This window comes from Pelophylax lessonae (assembly GCF_965119305.1).
Source record: "Pelophylax lessonae genome assembly, chromosome: 2".
Lineage (NCBI taxonomy): Eukaryota > Metazoa > Chordata > Amphibia > Anura > Ranidae > Pelophylax > Pelophylax lessonae.
The window spans coordinates 688,342,683-688,362,601 of NC_138769.1; the positions used below are offsets into that span (position 1 = coordinate 688,342,683).

General features: G+C 39.9%; 1 protein-coding gene across 4 annotated transcripts in view; it reads right to left on the minus strand.

Annotated features, from left to right (window-relative positions):
- FAT3 (FAT atypical cadherin 3) overlaps window positions 1–19,919 on the minus strand; it is a 1,063,130-nt gene that overhangs the window by 235,391 nt on the left and 807,820 nt on the right. The window lies entirely within an intron of this gene.

Below are 19,919 nucleotides of genomic sequence, written 5' to 3' on the forward strand. Positions count from 1 at the left end.
AGTTAGGTTCTCATAGTGTTTTGGGGAGTTTGGTAAGTGTTCAGGTTGTCACGTCTATTGATTGCTTTGTATCTATGCTCAGGTTATTGATAATATACATCTATAAACTAGACTGGACGAATGCACTGCATGGACAACAACCTCTACAAACATGACCAACACATTCCCCTTTCAGTAAATTTTGCATGATTCCACTCCACTTTCAAGACAGCATGACAATTCCTTTTCTAATAAAGTCACCCAAAATGAATACTTCAGTTAGAAGAGGTCTTTTGGGCTGATTCACCTACTAACTTCTTTTTAGATTTTGCAACTGTGAGGTTTTGTCACTATAGTTCTATGTCCAGCTACTTCAGAGTCTCACTCCTATTAAAACAAGGACCCACCTACTCTTCTAAGTACATCTTAAAATGCAAGAAATGAATGCCCCAAGAAAAGGGATATTTAATTGAATGATGACCATTTAAAAATGCATTGCTTTGTTCCAAAAATATTTTCAGAACAAATGTTTTTGACTTTTTCTAATTACGTTCTTTGAATACTTGACCACCGGTCTTCCATGAATTACCGCTTTCCTTAGGGCACATGTGTCAAACACAAGGCCCGGGGGCTGAATCCGGCCCACCAGGCCATTTCATGTGGCCCTCACACCTCTCCTGCAGCTACAGCATCCCCCTCATCTCCGCCCCCATCGTGTCTCAGCAGTTGGCAACAGAGAGTAGGACCTTGGTTGACCCTATTTTCAATATTTAATTGTTGATGTAGTTGCCCCAGACCCAAACCTGTTAACATTTTGAATAATTTTAATTAAAAGAAACATCCAGCAGGACTCCTTCTTAAGAGTGGATAGAATAGAGAGGAGAGGCCGGGAGAGGAAGCTAACGCTACTGAGAAGTGACTCTGGATGCGGAGACATGGGCATCCGCAGAACTTTTTTAAGGGGGGGGGCATCATTTTAAGGTCACCCATGCCCCTTTTCAACAATCTCATGAAGGGGAGGGGCTTAGTCATTATACTTATTTTGAGTATTTATTTTTAAAGAGCAAATGAAAGAATTTATTTTTAAAGCATTTGTTAACCTAAAAAAAAACAAAAAGAATTGATCCTGTTCCCTTAAAGCATGTTATACAGAACAGTGCTTTGCTGTGTAATTTGGCCCCTTCCATCACCTAAAATACCTGGCTGATCCTGCCTGGCTATGTCCTCCCCTCTGTAAACTGACCACGGTATACCATGGCTGCTGAGCCCTGACATTGTGGTCAGTTTACGTGCCTCCATCATCTGCAGCCCTCTTGTCTTCCTCTGTCCTCTCTTCCCCCTCTCTCCCTGCCTGTCTGCTCCTGTGTCAGTGCCCCCTCCTCCTGCTGCTGTAGTTTCATTTAAAGTTTCATATCCTGTCTACAGTCTGTTTAATAATCCTGTGTGCCCCTGTGTCTGTGCTTTATAAAAATAAGCCGTTCTTTACAAGTTTTCAGAGCGCCACTCGTCGTTCACGTGACCCGCCACCTCTCTGCTCCTCTTCCTCTCCCCTCCTCCTCCCCTCCCGACTGACATCAGTGAGGAATACTCGGCCCCGCCCACTGCAGGCAGCTGCCAAACGGGGAGAGGAGAGAGCCGACTGGTCACGTGAGCGGTGCTCGGCCGTCTGAAAACTGGTAAAGAACGGCTTCATTTTTTTAAAACACATACACAGGCACACAGGATTATTACCAGACCAGACAGGATAGTATAAAGTGGCTTAACAACCCCTTGAAAGTGGAAGTTGGGATTCCAGGGGGGGGGGGGGCATTTGCCCCCCCCCCCCTGCCCCTACCTGCGGACGCCCATGTGGGGGAGATCGTGTGCTACCCCCATGTTTCCAGTGGATTTCTGGCCTAAAGATTTAAATTTACAGGCGGTAATGCTGCTGTAATGGCAATCTCTGGTGAGTGTTCACTTCACTGGGATGTGGTGATGGACCTCTAAACACTACTGGAACCTCCTATCACACTTTGATGCTTTTTGGAATATATTTCACCTGCACATTTGTTTGTGGACTAAGTTTTGCTATATCACTGAGGACTTACCTCTGTATTGATGGACACGTATTTGATTATTTGATCACCTTGTTCTACACAAGATTAAGGATTTAATTTTTTAATTTGTTAACCACTGGCGCTACACTTTTTATTTTTGCACTTTATTCAAGTTCAAATCACTGCTTGTTTGTAAGAGTGGCAATCCGATTTTTTTCGATCATAGTGCAGAAACCTTTTCTGTTATTATTTTAGGAATCCTTCTTAAGTCTGTCCAAAGATTTCAGAGGACATGCAGGCATAGTCAACCATTCACAAGGCGGCAAATGGGCCGAGCGCTACACAGAACTTCATAAGCTTAAGGGCTCATGTACACTGCAACTTGTAAACGGCCGTTTAGGAGAAGTTGGGTGTTTTTCTTCAGAAGCCCCTGAACCCACCTCCATGTTATCCTATCTGTCCATGCCCACTGGGTCATTTACAGTAATTTACAGGCAGTTGAGTTCAGTGACGTCTTTTGGAAAGCAATTATTTGCATTCGAACGTGTGTTTCCCGGCGTTTCAAATGCAAAAACAGGACAGAACACATTCACCCGCGTTTAGCACTTGCGTTTTCAGGAGGCCTCTTTATATATATATATATATATATATATATATATATATATATATATATATATATATATAGATATATATTGTGTATATGTATATATATATATATATATATATATGTGTGTGTGTATGTATATATATATATATATATATATGTGTGTGTCTGCCATGCCAGGGTGACCGTGTGTATATATATATATATATATATATATATATACATATATATGTATATATGTATATATTCATTCAAATGAAAATGGCTGAAAAACATATATTTCTGTTGCATTGTGGGTGTTTGGGAGGGTCTCCTGATGTGTTTTGCAAAAAACGCCTCTGAGCGTCCAAACGCGTCCAAACACGGCATGCAAACGCGACACAACCTTTTCAAACGTCCCGTGTACATGTAGCCTAAATGGTCAGCTCTTAAACCTTGAATGTTCATGCCAAAAAAGAGAGAAGTGGGGACAATGTCAGCAATCAAGACCTGCCTAATCAATGTTACCCCCAGGATCTGAGGGCCAGTAGGGATCTACCCACCATCAAAAAACACAGGAGATTTGTTTAATTCCCAAGTTATAGTCAAATTTTGTTTTTTTTTAAAGGTATGCTTTACAGGATTTTTGTGCAATGATTGGGATGGTTATTCTCTACATGTGTGGGTAGTTTTATATACATATATTGTATATCTGTGAATGCTATTTGTAGCTTTAACATATTGTTACATTTCTGTTTTAGGTTTAGCAGGGATTGTATAAGGCCAAATTAACTGGAACACAAGCCAGAGAGCAACACCGTACTAAAGTCCCGTAACACTCTGCTGCAAGTGTTGGAGCCTGAACAGCGTTACACAAAGCCATGCTCAAATGCAATTGATAAGAGTGGAATGTTCTGGATGTTAGATGATACAGCTTGACTCCATTAACTGCATGGTAACACAGCATTTCACAGTGTTCCGTTCCAAATCTCACGACTCCTCATGGCAAACAATGAAAGAGCCGGTTCTATCTGTCAGCGTCTAGTTAGCGGGGATTGAAACAATTGATAGGAAAATTTCTCTATACACAAGGGAGACTCTATGCAATGAATGTTAGCGAAGCGATGTAAAGAAATTCCCTTCAATTCTTTGTTTTTTCAAGCAGAATGTGGTCACAAACCATTGTATGTCATGCTGGCCCTACACATGACGGTACATTTGTTCAATAAAATGACTGTTCCAACAACAGAATGATATATTTTAGATATTGACTGCAATTAATGGGCAGATTGAAAAAAATATTGTTTTTTAATTAAAATTACCAACAACTCCTGGCAGAAGATTCAACTAAACTCAGCCAAAGTCTTTCCTTTGTATTGAACATTTTTTTTTAATGAAATATTTTGAACCAATTAAATCTATGATTTACAGTATGTTTATACTTTTTTTGGACCCCTTTTCTGTTGCAGTACATATGTTTTTTGGCAGTCCCAGAAATTGCAGAGGAATATCAGATATCAGAGCCTTGCAGTCAAGTGTAATGTAAATGAATGTGCTATGTTACGTGCATAGTACATGTGCATGCAGTTGAAATCATCAGATTTCAGGTCCCCTTTGTCCCTTGGCTTACAAGCTGAAGAATCAGACAAAGCAGACAATACTAAATGATGGAGCCAATATAAGTCATAAAATGTCCTGGACATTTATAAATGAAAGTCGTATCCAGATGCTTGCATAGGCTTGCTAGTGACTGGTCCCCTTTAAAGTGCTGTCACAAAAGCCTTTATAAGTGTATCTAGAACAAAGTTGCCCCTTCAGGAAACGATCCCTGAAAACTCATCTTTTGATGCCCATCCTGCCTCCAACTAGCAACTGAATCAGGGTCCTCCTAATCCTCTTTTATTGAACTGTATTGTTGCTGTATTGTCTCCCTTCATGTTGTAAAGTGCTGACCAAACTGTTGGCGCTATATAAATACTGTAAATTATTAATAATAATAATATTTTTATTGCTGAGTTAGCATTGAAGATTTCACTTTCTTCCTTTATGGCAATGCTGTAACCAGGACAGGAAATTGGGAGAAATCTCCCCAAAAGAGACTACAAACATAACAGAGGTTCTTAACTTCCCATGCCCTATCTAAAAAAAAAAAAAAAAAAAAAAGGTTTAGATAGAGTTAAAATTTAAAGACGCACCGTACAGCTTACAGTTAGTGCTGTTTTAACTGCCATTAGACTAAATCCACAAAGCTTTATTATAAATTATATTTTTTTTCAGCCATGTGAGTGTAGTTTTCAAATCTCATTGGAGTCAGCTGAAAATAATGGTCACTTTTTTGAAAATAATTGTTGTGAATCAAGCCTATTATAATTCAGCATTTTAGGCTGTGGGAGACTTTGAAATGTTACTACAAAAAGAAGGGAGAAGGCAAATGACTAGTGAGTGGTGGTCTTTCTGCAACTGATTTTACCCCTTTACTGACTTCCAATGCTTTGTTCTGCATGGTCTCTGTGTGAAGGTAGCCATCTCAGTAGAGATCACCAAATATCACTCCACATTTCCTGAGACTAGCAGTCTTAGATCTCACACTGCAGATATACAGCTTTGGGACTGTAGGCACAGGAGAGCCTAGGCACACTCACATACCAGGAAATTCATTGCTATTTTTCCGGGGGAATTGCAGGCAAAACTACAGTTTTCTGGTACAGCCTAGGCACAATTAACAATTCCAGATGTCTCTATAACATAGAAAATCTCCTATTCTTATATTCCTTTTTGTTTTTCACTATCAGTCGCCTACATATTTGGTCAACGTATTGCCTCAGGGTTTTCCGGGAACACTTAATTTCATTTGCGCCACTTTCTCCACCCCTGGCAGGCTTACCATTGAATATTGCATAAGTGGGTTCTTGTGATAGCCCCCTTGAACCTTGGCCTGGCCATATGGGCAATATTATATATAAACTGGTCGAGTGCTGTTTTGATTACTGTATTTGTTGAGTTCTATGTACCTTTGGGTTTCTGTATTGCCTATTCCCTAGAAATGTAATTTCTGGGAGTCCTACCTCCAGTCGTCTCCCTAGTGGAATGTATTGTTATAGTGGCTGTAATGGTATTGTGTGTTGGTACCCTAGTTTGTCAGGCCGCCATTTCATTCAAATGCTGTCGCAAGCATCCATCTTGTGGAGCGAGCGTAGTTGACAGTGTTGGAAATGGTCATTCTTATCAGCCTCATCCTCCAGCCTTTTGGCAGTGTAATGACCCCCTGGGTCACTGAATGCCAGGTTCCTGGACAGCTGACATTTTTCACACCTTTACTATACACAAGCAGATTGACCAAGCAGACCTTCCGGCTCCTCATGCTCTAGAGTGAATTGGTAATCTGAACCCAGCATATGGCTCCTAGGTCATTCGGAAAATGACACAGTTGACCACAAAACTTCATATCTTTTTACCCGAACATAACATATTAACAAAAAGTAGATATTTGGGTGCCCCATAAAATACCAATCAAATTAAGACCCAACACGGACACCTTCATGCCCAGGAAAGACAAGCTAGCGATCCAATGCCGTACAGGTCAGAGGTTATTCCAAAATAACCCATGTTTAGTGTCTAAAGATAGGACATTCCAAACCGGACCATACAATATCGGTTTCAAGTGTCTAACCGTTTCATACTCCAGATATGAGTGCTTTTATTAATCTGTCAAACAGGGAGGTCCCTTAGCAGTTTATAAGACTCAGAGCCTATTGGCTAAGTACTTCTGGTGACACCCCCTGGAGGGTCAGAGAAAAGGACAGGGACTGATAGAGAGCTCAGTTCTCATTCTAACATGGAAGCCATAACATCGCCCAAGGGGAACCAATAATACCTGTTCAGCTTCTGAAACTAAGGTAATACCAGGACCGTTTTAATGCAAGTATTTTCATTCTTTATTCTCCTATTTCTGAATTGTTGTATTGTGTCTCTGTTTCTTTGTAACCCATTTTTCTGTAAATATTTTTATTCGTACCAGTTTTAACCTTTCTTATAATTAAACCTTATTTTGAAAAGTGTTAACTTTGTCTCTAAGCTCTTAAACGCAACTTGACCCAAACGAACCTGCCTCCTGAAGCGCGCTTCTGTGTGTTACAGACGGCTATTCTAAAGTCATAATTGATATTTGTACTGTTTAGGCTAACCTATCTGAAACATTCTGGTCTGAGGTGACTGTGTGTGTTACAGACGGTTATTCTAAAGTCAAAATTGATATTTGTAAAATCAAGAGCATCCTCTAGGCTCAGTATAACGTAGAGGTGGTGGCAGAGAAAGGGTTAATCGTTTAATTAACCCGGGGACAATCGCTCTCAGTCTGCTGGCATCTAGATTGTGGTTCCGCAAGCTGGACAATCTGTGTGCTGGGTGCAGCTGAGAGTGGCATTGTTACGTAAGTGACGGCAGGGTGTGAGATTGCTTGGTCTTTGGTCACGAGGTGGATGAGAAGGCCAGGGGTCTTATACCCGCCACCGTCACAGTGGCACCCTAATTTTGTTATTTTTTTTTTTTATTATGGAATATAATGGGCCTATTTGATTGTGGCACAGATGACCTGGTCTTATGATATCTACCAGTATGGATGTCTGTTAACTGTTCTTTTTTGTATCCAACCTTTTTACTAGAAATATTATGAAAGAAAATCTTCACTTTTTGAAGCTAGGGCCAACATTAATATGGCAGAAAGTCAGTTGTCCTAGAAAATATTCTTCCCCTGCACCTTATGTCACCTTCAGTTCCGGAAACTGTTACATTTTTATTAACTAGCGTTCTTAAAATAAACCTCTTTACATAAACTAACCTTCAATTTACAGTTAGTGGCCCTCTGATGTCACTTTTTTTATGCCATTTTTCTTTTGAAAATAAAACATGTCTATCTGCCTCAATGCTACTGGCTTCAACTTTCCCAAAATACAACATTAAAATGCTGCCAAACTTCATTATTTTTGTGTCTTGGAGGGAAATCACATCAGCTGCCTAAGCAAAATAAATAAATCTTCACCCGTCTATAAGCCACAAACAACCTTGGATTAAAGATTTATAAAGATTATTCCATTCCAAGGCGCTGATCTCACATCAAGCAACAGTACTTACAGCATTGGCCCTCTACGAGGAAGCAGAACAGGTGAAGGGGGGGGGGGACATATCGCTGTACTTGTTCATTCATAAAATAAATCCTATCATCACTCCTGGTAAGGAATACAATGTCCAGTATGCTGATGTTTAAAGGTGATCCCATCTCAGGCTACCTTTAGAAAAGGGAGGGGCAGATACAATACCGGCCACCCTACAAAAGGAGAGAGCGCCAGTGACTGCCCTTTATTAAAAAAATAAATAAATCCCTGTCACTTCTCAGATCTGGAACAAACATACAAAGACACGAAGGGTCATATTTAAAAAAAAACAAAACAGTAAATCTGAGATCCACCCAATTTTCACAGAAGGTAAGTCTTCCAGATGCGTGTGCAAAATTAAAGTGATTGATTCACCAGCAGGGAATGCTTGGTGAAAGTCACATTGCCTGTTTTATAATTGTGAGCCCAAGATTCAGGTAGCTATATACACACCTCTTGTATTTAGAAAATTTCAGCCCTAAAGGGTAACTCCCCTTTCGTGGGAAAAAAAAAACTACAAATAAAGAAAAAATAATATAGGGTATACAATTGCGACACAATTTACATTGTAATTGGATGTTATTAAAAGTTACCTTTCCATTTCAATCTGCAGCTGTTGTAATTCTATGAAAATGCAATGCAATATGGCTACCTGGAGGTGTTCTGTACACAGAATGTGTACTAGCCACACCCCAGAAACATCATTTTCTGCTTGTGTGATTGGCTCACTGATTTTCCCAGAAGTCTGCCTAAGATACAAGTCAGATTTCTGGCATCCCCTGCAACAAAAATTTAATTTTTGGTGAGACACTCCCAATAGGAACACGTCTAAAGGGATGCAGGCCCAGCAGATTTCCTCATTAGTGCTCTGCAGCTGCCACAGCTGCATGATAATTATGAAACCACTCCCATTAGAACCACTCAGCACAGAGGAACAAACCGGGATTTCTTCAGAATAAGAAAAGGTAGGAATCTGCAACAAAGTTTGTTAAAATCCCTGCAATGTACAGAGATCACCCAGAAGGGAATGTTTTTTTCTTAACAAAAGCGGAGTTAGGCTTTAAGGTATTTCTTAATTGGGTAAAACTTTTTTTTTCTTTAACAGATGGGACTTCAAAATTATAACACCTAATTTGTAAACATTTTTCAATAGCTTTGATTTCATTTGCTAAAAAAGCAAAAAAAAAAAAAACTTTTAATCCCTGCTGATTCTGATTTACAGTGGCAGAGTTAGGGGCTATTCACGCCAGCGCACAGTTACAAAGCAGTGGCTGGTATGGTATGATCCGGCTGGACAACTGCAGTGCCAGTGCGTCGCATTGTTTACTTTTTTAAACAAACTTTATTAACATTTCATTCAGTTCTAATGATTGCCGTTCACACCACTGCAATGCCATGGTGTGAATCAGGCTCAGAGGAGACAAGGCATTTTGACTTGTCTTACAGTGAGACTGTACTGGTGTGAATGGGCCCCTAAAACAGATATTCCATTTAAAAAATGATGTAATTAGTTTTTTTTTTATAATAAAGCAGAACTAAATCCATCAATTGAATGGCTTCACAAAACAGTTAAATTCGCGGCATGTTGGGAATGCTAACTGTCACATTGCAACCAAACTGTCAAAGCATGAAATGGCTGGTGTCATAACTGATCACATGTGCAGCACCATGGTAGTTGCAGATAAAACAGAGGCTAAAGGCTCGTACACACTATATGAAAATCGGGCGAACATTTTCGTCCAAATAAATTTTGTACAATTTTCGTATAGTGTGTACACAACGTTCGACAGTCGATTCCGAATTTTCGTATGAAAATTCCCGAAGGGACAAACTCCAAACTTTTTCTCATACGGGAACAGAATGAACAATTTTCGTTTAATGTGTACAGTTTCCATGCAATTTTCGTAACAGAAAAATCAGAAAAGAAAGACAACTAAAAAGCCTTTGTCGTACGAGAATTTTCATACAAACTTTCATTCATCGGTTCCGATTTGCTGTGAAACAACGAGGAAAATCGGATGATCGTTCATCCAATTTTCTTATAATGTGTACCCCACTTAAAATGGTAGCTTCCTTGGCTGAAAAGGATAGAAGGGCTTAGTTCCACTTTAATATGCTTTACACTGTTAGGATCTTCGTATTTATATTCCTATTCCTTACACAGACTGGTCAAAGTAAAATTCCAGCCTACCACCAACTATGTTTCCTCCCCCTCCCTTTACCTACTATGCTGCCTATCCTGTTTAAAAAAGATGTGTATACTTACCTACTGTATTTTTAGTCCACTCTAGTCATGCAACCCCCTGTGTCAGTGAGCAGCAGCTGCAGGGAAGAGGAGGGAGCTCTTGGCAACAGCTGGGAATTCTTCACTGCTCCCTCCTCTCCCCTGCAACCACCGCTTACTGACACTGGGGAGCTGGAGCTGCAGAACATGTCATTGGACTGGAGTGGACCAACAATAGGTAAGTATACTCCTCTTTTTATACAGTTTGGGCAGGATAGGTAGCAGAAGTAGGGAATGCTTGAGAGGTGACTCCCCGGGGCTTTAGATTTAAATCACTAATGACCATACTATATAGCCCAAATAAATCATTATTATTTTATAACGTTATTACATTTGGTGATGGAAGTGGTGCATCAATGACTTCTGGTCATGAAAGGATGAACCTTCCAAGAGGTTAGGGGAACTGGCATCATTGTTCTCTGTCTAAAAATGCCTGAATGTTATGCTGACCTCTTAACTTCAATACTTTCAGAGTCACCAACCTATAACAAGTGAGCGGACCAGGATATCAGAGAGAAATCAGTGACTCGATATACTAAAACAAGCCATGCAAATAACCTGTTTTAAAAGAGAAGCTCCACAATGGAAGCCTCCATGTAAAATTAATAGTCCCCCTCTCCCCTAGTTAATATAATCCAAAAGACCGGCTACTGTACTAAATAGTAAAGTGCACCGTTATCACTATCTTTAGTTAAGTTAAGAGGTAACAGTGGTCTGTATCTATCACCTCTGTAACATAGCTGCACCTATTAAGAACTCTACCCAATTCAATTATATACCCTGGAATTCAAGAGCAATGATTGTACTTCCCTATGGCCTTTTTTTTTTTTTTTTTTTAGTTTGCTCCAGAAACACAGACCATTTGATGGAACACTGTTCGCATTAGCTCGTCTTATCAAATTGTAATTACCATTACAACAGGTGACGAATGCTAACACTTACTGGCCGGTCGATTTAAATCTGGCTTTCCTCTTCCAGAACATTATGTCTTATAGTAATAATCCCCACTCTTATTCCCGCAGGGGTCTCTTCCTATCTTCGGACGCAACCGGGGTGTCCGACAGGTGGGACCTGACCCGTCAAATGTTATGCCAAGATAAAGTCTTTTTGTTATGATCACTAAAAATGTGAACTTGGGTTTGATGTTTACAGAGTTATTATGATTATTCTTCTTTGGAAGTATCATTGTTTAATTACATTTGTTATCATTTGTTGTGATTGTACTGTTTCTTTTTGAAAAACCTAATAAAAACTTATTGGAAGAAAAAAAAAAAGGAATAGTAACCTTTAGGTGTGAAGCCTTAAGTTCTACATTGTCTAGCTTGAAAACTGGACAAGTAGCAATCCTAGCAAGGTTGCTGGCATGATGGTTTGTCCAAACAACACAGACAGACAACATGCCCACCATCTATAATTTACTTAGGCTATGCAGATTGGCCTTAGTCCCTGGATCTAGGTGAGGAAGCCCTGATCATTGAGTGGTTTTGCTAAATGATGGAAGGTAAATTGGAATAAATTGGAATGTGGAAGCTAAATTGATTGAATAAAACTGTTCTCCATATTTGAGAAGCTGACTGTAGCACAAGTAATCACAACATCTCCCTTTTTTTTTGTTCCTTCCAATTAATCTCAGAAATGTCATTTTCAAGGTTGTCATACATGCAGATCGGCCAAAATTCCATGCCAGCCCATAACTGTCCTTGACATTTTATTTAGGTGGTAGAGATACCGAAGTACCCAGGAAAGGCAGATAGATTACAAGCTTTTTAAATTTTACGCTAAGGAAGACATGGCGTCTTCCAATTAACGTTTTAATTGATTTGCCTGGGAAATGATGCAAAAAAAAAAAAAAAAATTGACTGTAAAAATCGTTTGAAGAATGGTGTTTCAAGAAAAAGCTTTAATTGAAAGCCTTGGGAGAGCCCAGTATTTTTCAAAGAGAATACTTTGTTCTGTTAATTAGAAGCAAAAAAGTAAAATAAGCATAAAAATTTCAATGGCGCAGGCAAAGATGAAAAGCGAAAGCTTAAAGTACAGAATGAGGGAGGAAAAAAAAATCACCTTTTAAGTTGTTTGGCTGCAGCAAAAACAAAATAAAAGGTACCTTTGTGTTGGTGACAGTGTTTTTGTACAATGGCAGTTTTAGAAAAATATCAGCAAGTAGAAGTAAAAAACTACAAAAAAATAAAAAAACTTTATTTTTATTATATCAAATTTAAACAGAATGCATAATATATTTTTTACCTATTAGGTTCAGGAATAAATAACACAATTTATAAAATGTTTTTTAGCCATTATTAAGATAATTGCTACTATGTTGTGAACAGAGTTAAATGGCAGGATTTCAGATTACATACACTCACAAATCAGTCAAGGAAGGGGCACTAACCTTATTCATTATGGTTAGCAAAGACTGAATTAGCTATGTTTTCAATCCTAAATAGCTGTCAACAGGTGTAGTGCTCTAGTGCTGGGCTTTATTTATTAGAAAGCCCAGCATGAACTTAGTATTAAATGTTTATTTGTAAACTAATGTTTTTTTTTTGCAACCAACATAGTAGATTGGTTTATCAACTTATAAACCTAAAAATAAGTAAGCTTATAAACCTAAAAATAAGTAAGCTTATAAACCTAAAAATAAGTAAAATAAAACTAAACAAAACCCAGTTTAGTTTCCATTAGGGAAACTGTATAGCATACAGCAGGAGTTCCCAAACTGTGGGTCGGGACCCACTGGTGGGTCGCGAGCTCATTTTAATGGGTCGGGATGAGCCGGAAATCACTGAGAGCGGGCCTGCTTAAATTGTGCTGTGTGAGCCCGCGCAAATTAGCGAGAGCCAGAGCAGTCAAATTGCGATAGATTCAGGACCCCGCCCATGCAGTTTACGGAGGCTGGTCTGCATTTTCCGCGAGGAGGATACTTGCATCAGTGAGTAAGTATGTGGGCTGTTATGTAGGATATGTTCATGGGGTGCAGAGCCAGCTCCTTGGTCCTGCTGGCAGCAGCTGTGGTGACTAGACTGGCGGCGGGATTCTCTCAGCTATAGCGGGCAGAGACAGAAGCCTTGGTGTCATAGGAGGACCAGGTGGCCTGGCGGTGTCAGGAGTTCATGGAAGCTTCTGTGACCTCAGTAGAGGATCTAAAGGAGAAGAGCCAGGACACCAAGACCAGCATAGAGCTCCTCATCATGGAGACTCTGGGTGAGGTGTACTGGGCCCTGGAGAGGACAGACAGGGGCTTCAATTTCACTGTGGAGTGCTGGGAGAGGAAGGAGGGTGAGTGCCATATAGCCTTATATTTATTTAAATATTAAGTGTATTCAAAAATAAATTGATTGATATTTTTAATTTAACATCCCCCTCCCTTTAAAATATGCATTATTATTATTAATATTTGCATTTATATAGCGCCAACAAATTCTGTAGCGCTTTAGAATATTCAATTACAAGCAAGTGGGTCCCGAAAAATAACTGTATTCAGAAGTGGGTCTCGGCCCAAAAAAGTTTGGGAAGCCCTGGCATACAGTATATACTGTATATACTACAAAAAAAAACATGTTGCCATTCAGTGGTATTAAACTGTACCTATCGATTTGATTCACACCAATTATGATTCTCCAAGACTGATAAATAATTAAAAAGGTTCTAAAGGTTAGACATTTTTTACCTTAATGCATTGCCTGCATTAAGGTAAAAAGTGTCCCTATATTTGTATCTCCCCCTCACCCGCTGTGTACTTACCTAAGCCTGATCTTGATCCAGCGCTGCTCACAGAGGCAATGGTGGGTGCCACTGGCTCCTGCTGCTGTCAATAAAATCCTGTGAGCAGACAGTGGGGGGCAGGACTGAGCCAATAGACCCAGACAGCCCAGCTCGGGAGCGAGACAGCAGGTGTATTCTCATAGGAAGCAGCTTCCAATGGTGGTGCACTGAGAGAAGAGGAGGAGACTAGAACGCCGGTGGGGGACCTGGGAAGAGGAGGCCCATGGTTGCTCTGTGCAACACGACTGTACAGAGCAGCTAAGTATAACACGTTTACTATTTTAATTAAAAAAATATGTTTTAAAATCACTTTAACAAACCTCTTCCTTACAACAATTGCAACAGAACTCCCACAATTCCCAATATCCTCTGGCTTATGTGATTGGCACACAGCTTTTTGCCAGAGGTCTACACAGTTTGAAATCAAATTACAGACTTGTCCTGTGATAGGAGCTTCATCATTAGTGAGAAATGTTCTAGTATTATAATGCAAAGCCCCGTCATGTGGTTGTAATAAACACCATGGGTCATCACACATATAAAAAAAATAATAATAATAATACTAATGATAATAAGAATAATAATATTACCAAAAAGCTGTGTTTAGCTCGTCCTTCTCATCATATCATAGCTATTCATGGTAAGGGATGGAAAATGTATCAGACTCACAGTATTCTTAAAGCGAACCTATAGTTTTCCTATTCAAGGCACATTAACAGGTTCATTGGATAGCTGTCATTCTCCGCTACTTTAACTTGCTCTCCTAACACCCTTTTCATCCACTGGAGACCTCCCATGCCTAAAATAGTTGCAAAATTCTGGGTCAGAGCCTATACAGTGCTAAAGGCACTCAGTGTTGGGAAAGGGAGAGGAGAGAATGCCATGCTCTGCCATACCTGGACGTAGTTGTTTATTTTAGGTTGACAGCAGGCAGTAGGATAGCAAGTGTAAGGTAATTGCAAACCCTGGATGGTAACTGCAATCTAGGGAATGATGTACTTTTCACTGAATGGGCAAAGTACAGATTAGCTTTGAAAACAGAAAAGGCACCAATACATCCATTTGAGTTTATTGGTCCATCCAATTTGCTTATCACCTGCCATCCAGCACAAACTGAAACAAAACTGTTTATAGGTTACAGCATTTGTTTAAACTTCAGTTCTACCTAAAAATTCAGAAAAGACTTCATGAAGTGTCACTGTGATAAGAATAAAGGGAAGATTTCTCCAATGGGGACAGAGATAGCAAACAAAAAATATAAACCGTCCCTTTGTCACCTAGTCGTTTTTCACTTTGAGCTTTTGCTGCAATTGTTGGGACTCTCCCTTGCACTATCTGTGCGGTAATCTATTATATATTTCAGAAAATACATTGAGATAGTTCAGTTTTATTGAACACATTGACAATAAAAAGCACAGACAGAAGCTACAGAGAAAGAAATACACTTGGCATTAATTGCATTAGCAGTAAGGTAATAATTACCTTAAGGCATGTATGAGCCTTTGCCTAGGGCAGCAAGATAGGATAGCTTCTAGCAGCAGAAATAATAGAACATGCACAGGGGGTTTTAGAAAGAGTCTCAGAACTCTCTAACATGCAGCCCTTTCCACTATCTCAGCAAGCAGTATAGACTAATCAGAGCCCCTTATATAAAGCAGACAGCTTGCTGCCTACAATAGTACATAATCATTTTGTTATGGGGTGGTGGGGCCTTTGAAAATGAGCCCACCATTTTTTGAAAAATGCCTAGAAGCCTGTGTCAATGGGCTCTTGTCTTGTGTCCATAAAGCCTCGTACACACGCACCGATTGTTGGCCGTAAATTTTCGGCAAACGTCCGATCGGCCGATTGTCGGCTTGTTAGTATGATGCTTCCGACAACCGACTGCGACTTTTCGGCCGAACAAAATCTGGTGTGCATGCTATAAAATTTTTGTTGGCCGTCAACAGAACGGCCGATTGTTTGTCAGTCAGTACAGATTTCGGCAGACAAAAATCAGATGAGCAAGACTGGGCATGCTCAGAGAAGAAAAAACACACGCAAAGTAAACCATCACGTGACATCACTTCTGAAGTTGGTTGTTGTTGGCCGAAAAAATCTGTGTGCAGTCTAGAGCACATTTCAACCAACACAACAACACTGGACAAAAGTCGGCCGATCGGTCGGCCAACAATCGGTGCGTCTGTACGAGGCTTAACATAAGTTTGAGATCATTCTGAGATCATTCAGAGATAATTGACTGGTGCATTTGACCTCCTTCTGACCTGCAGTTTACCAACTTCAAGCGGTGTTTCCAGTCAAAGACCTGATATAGGCCCTAGGGCAGTCTGGCCTCACATATAATGACAGTCTGAAGAATCCAAAAAAATTTAATGAGATCATGATATAAAATGTACCTTTGCAATACTTTGAATTTCCACTCTTTTATTTACATAAAAAAGCCTCCATGCCTTTCAGGTGTGGCTTTCTATTTAGTTGTTATTTAGTTATGTTCTCGCCTTTTTAGAGGAGTAAATGGGCTCACTGTCTGACTGTAAAGCCCCCAACAAGGCTTCTGACTTAGCTCATTGCTGATCACAGACAACAATGCAACCTTCAACAAAAGTACTGTAAGGGTTACATTAAGGACATTCAGGGTTTTTGTTTTATTTGACACTTTTACTTTCTCTCAATAGCCTAGAAAGAGAGTAATTTTTCAGCACTGATGGCACAGCTTCTGCGGGGTCTTACACTTTTGCTTTAAGGAAAAGAAAAATAACGAGTGAATACCAGGACAAACAACCCTTCTTGAGAGGAAAAGACACATCATTATACCAATCTAGGAACAGAGATTTGGATTCTTACAAATATCAATTCCTGACTGGTCCTCTTTAAGAAGACACTATTATTTTTAGTCCTGAGTGGAGTTCTATTCCCTGCTGATCTTTACTAACTTCCATGACCCAGACGGAAAATCCACTCACCACCAGAAAACCCATTTCAGCTACCATTTTCCTGATTGACTAGTTTTCTGTGTCATTTGCAGATGTGGATTGTTCATATAATCCTATGTATAGTCCACCGAAGGGCATATGACACAAAGATGCCACAAACATCCTTTATGATTTTTGTATTTTCTGTCTTCTTGGGTCCGGAATAAATGTATATATGGGAAATTTGATTTTTAGAACAACAAAGAAACTTTTAGTTTAGGGGGACTAAGAATATAAATTTTATATTCAGTTTTTTTTTTTATCGATATTGTTTTGTGTACTTATTTTTACCATCATGCAATTTATAGTTGGCCTTGATGATTTAGTTTTGTTATATTTTGGCTATCATGTAATTATTACAGTATTTAGTTTATGATAGGTTTGGCAGGTTTCTTGGATATTTTTTCTTCCTGGATATTTGTCTTTTATCCGCATGATGGCACTGTCTTAAGATATTTATCCTGGTAACTGCCATCAGATTTATCTTGCCAGCACTCTTGAGCCTTCCACAGGGGGTGCTGGATGGATGCCCAATATATGGTCTTTACAACATGTGAACTCAATTCTTCCCGCAGGGGTTAACACTTTTTGAGTTTGAGGCGCTTTCCTTAATCCATAATTAATAACCTATAGTTATGCAACAATGCTCCCCGTATACATGAGTATTTAATGCTGGCATTGGTGGTGTGTTTTCAGTACCCATGATTTAATTTATGACAAAACACGTAGATTGGAGCCAGAGTACACCCTACTGTGCATGTGTCAACCAGCTACAGGCATCTTGTTTGTGGGAAAAGACCCGAATGGGAAGTGTTCGGAAAGCCTAAACTTCATGCATTGTAAGTGTAATTTTATTTAACTTTTCTGGCTTTAAATTGTTCTACACTATGGAAAGTAATTTTGTCATTTCATGGTAACATTGTTATATATACCTCTACTGCCCAATATATGCTGTGATTCCCTGAGATATACACCATTTTGCTGTGATTGCAGCGAGCAGACCAGAGGTCCAAAGGAGCTAGTTTATATCTGCAAATGCCTTTTTGACTTCTCTTTAACGAGACTCATGATTATCTGGTAAGCCCCCACCTTATATTCACTGGGGTAATTCATGTAGCAGCTATAAGAACTGGAATCTGGAAGCCTACCTTTCTTGGATGCACCTTTACACATTGTGCTATATATATCACCAGTAGGGATGGGCCGAACACACCCCCTGCAGCTCCTGAACAGGGGAAATGTTCTAACCCCAAAGGTGAACCCCACTGAAGTCAAAAGTGCCCATTTTGAAGGCTTATATGCAAGTAGTTGGCCAAAAAAGGGATATGGGGGTCACGTATCAATAAAAAAAAAAGAAATTGTTTTTCCAGGATCAGTGATTTTATTTATGTTTAAAATACAAAAATAAAAATGAAAAATGGCTTTAAATATAGTGCCTGGGGTTCCCCTAATATGTCTGTAAAGTGGCGCATCTGTAGCATGTATAAAACAGAGTCAAATCCAATTTAAAATGACTCGCGGTTAAAATAGCCGACACCTGGCCAATGAAAAAATAAAGAGAAAAAAGTGTAGCCCCCCCCATTAGGTCTAGTAGTGATTTTAAGAGGAATCCCACAAAAAAAAAAAACGTGTGGGGTCCCCCGCAAAATCCATGCCAGACCCTTAACTGGGCATGTAACCTGGCACGTCAGGAAAGAGGGGATGAGTGAGCGCCCCCCTGAACCACACCAGGCCACATGCCCTCAACATACAGGGGTGGATGCTTTAGGGCAGGGGAGGCTCTGCTCCCCCCATCCCAATGCACTATGATGGGGACAAGGGCCTCTTCCTGACAACCTTGGGTTGTGGTTGTCAGGGTATGCGGGCAACAAGGGGGCCACCAGAACCCCCCCCCCATGTGAATGGGTTTGGGTACATAGTACCCCTACCTATTCACTAAACAAGTGCAAAAAAGTAATAGCCACACGAGACAAATCCTTTTGTAAAAAATGAAAAAATAGTGTCCTTCGTAAATCCATCAATCATGCCCCCTGCTGACCTGAAAAGTAGAAAAATGAAAATGAGGACTCTCACTGTATGCCCTGTAATGTCCTCTCCGCGCTTTGACCAGCTTTGACATTTCTTGTATAGGCAAGGGGGCGGTGCCACCTGGTTATGTCACTCAATGGCACCGCCCCCTTCTGATGTCACGATGAGCAAGCACCCCCCACTTTTTCCTGACCTGCTAGGCTGCATGCCTGAATAAGAGTCTGATATAGACTGGGGGGGGGGGGGGCTACACATTTTTTTTCTTTATTTTTTTTACTAGCACTTTTTTTTGCTCTATATAGCACTTATAGTATATTAAGCACTGCACTTTTGTGTTTAACCAATAAATGAGGCCCTCATCTGAACAGAAATTAAGACAGCTGTACAGTAAGAGAGAGGGAAACACCCAACTTGATAACCACACAGACTTGTTTGGCTATATCAAATGCCTTAAGAATTGTTTCCTTCCTGTGTTCTGTACTTAAGCCAATCTATGTTTAAAGAAGAGCTCAAGCCACAGTTATTTTTTTTTGTTTTCTGTTTTGGACGGTGTAAAGAAAAGCTAGTTTTTTTTTTCCACTTGTGTCCCGGTCGTGGAGATGTTTTAGGGGAACCTCTCACTAGGACAGGAAGTGGGAGAAAATCTCTCCAACAGGGTCACAAAGAGGGATAACACTTACTAGAGGTTCTGTTATCCACTCTACACAAATTGCCATTTTCCCTCAGAGGCAGGATGTCACATTGACAGCAAATTATGGAAAACCTTGCCAATGAGGTCAGACAGCAACAAACATAGTAGTAATATAGGGAACGGTTAGAGCTTCTACAGTGTTTTTTAAGGTTAGTGTTCGTCTGTACTCTTGAAAACTGCTCTCCTCCTTTTTGGTGGCAGAAAGTAGGGGGGAAACTCTCACCAATGTGATCATCAACATGTTCCATTTTGGATCTCCCTTATTATCCAAGTGCTGCCCCTATATAAAATGACTTATTAGGCTCAAGGTTGTCCTAAAAAGTTTTGTAAAATTTTTGATTCTGACCTTATTACTTCTCCGGTCACTGATTCTATTTAAGAGGTGTCATTACAGTTTCTCTATTTTTATATATGGTATTCATGGCTCCCCCTAC